The following is a 1,336-nucleotide window of genomic DNA, read 5'->3' on the forward strand; positions in this document are numbered from 1 at the left end:
TTCCAATGTGCCCACGTCCCCCCACATCTTAGTGTCATCAGCAAATTTGAACAGGGTGCTTTTTACCCCCTCGTCCAAGTCGCTGATGAAGATGTTGAACGGTGCGCGCCCAAGGACTGAGCCCTGGAGGACCTCACTGCCCACATCCCTCCAGGTCAAAAATGACCCATCCACCACCACTCTCTGGGTGCGGCCCTCCAGCCAGTTGGCGACCCATCTGCCTGTGTAGGTGTCGACACCACAGTCCCCCAGTTTTTTAATGAGAATGGGGTGAGAGACAGTGTCAAAGACCTTCCTAAAGTCCAGAAAGACTATGTCTACCACGACACCCGTGTCCCAGGATTTTGTGACCTGGTCACAGAAGGCCACCAGGTTAGTCTTACAGGACCTGCCTCTAATGAACCCGTGTTAGTTGCCCCTAAGCATAATCTCCCCTGCTGGCCCCCTGCTGCTAGGATAATTCTCTCAAAAAGCTTAACCAGGATCTAGGTAAGACTAACTGGCCTATAGTTTCCCGGGTCCTCCTTCCTCCCCTTTTTGAAAATGGGAACCACATTGGCCCTCTTCCAGTCCTCTGGCACCACACTATAGCACCACGAGTGCTCGTAAAGCCGTGCCAGGGGTCCCACAATGACCTCAGCTAATTCCCTCAGCCCTCTGGGGTGGAGATTGTCCGGACCAGCTGATTTAAATACATCCAGTCCCTCTAGAAGTTCCCTGACTAGATCCTCCCTGACCCTTGGCCTAGGTGCACCTCCCCTGGAGCCTGAGGGGGGCCCAGTGGGGGGGCTGATCTGGTCCCTGCTCAGGAAAATGAGAGGCAAAGAAGTCGTTAAATAGGTTAGCTTTGTTGTCTGGTGTGACGACCAAATTTCCTAGCATGTCTTGCAGGGGCCCCACGTTACCTGATACCTTCTTTTTCCCCCTGTGTATTTAAAAAAAGGACTTCTTGTTGTCCTCGATCCGGGAAGCTAGTCCCAGTTCCATCTCTACCTTGGCCTTCCTGACCGCCCCCTTACAGCCCCGAGCAACCGCAGTATAATCCTCCCTGGTGATGGCCCCTCCCTTCCATTGGGTGTACGACTCCCTTTTAGCTAGAAGACATTCCCAGATGCTTTTGGTGAGCCATGGGGGCTTTTGCACCCTCCTGCTCCCTTTGATCGGTATTGGGATTACCTCCCTTTGGGCTTGGAGGATCGTCTCCTTAAGGAGCAACCACTCTTCTTGGACACCTGGCTCCCCTCCCCTCTGGGACCTCAGTGCTTCCCCGACTATTCTCCTTAGCTCATTGAAGTCCACCCTTCTGAAATCTAGCAGGCCTTTGCCACCTTGCGCT

The sequence above is a fragment of the Crocodylus porosus genome, unplaced genomic scaffold, assembly GCF_001723895.1.
Source record: "Crocodylus porosus isolate Cpor-Errol unplaced genomic scaffold, CroPor_comp1, whole genome shotgun sequence".
In the NCBI taxonomy this organism is placed as follows: domain Eukaryota; kingdom Metazoa; phylum Chordata; order Crocodylia; family Crocodylidae; genus Crocodylus; species Crocodylus porosus.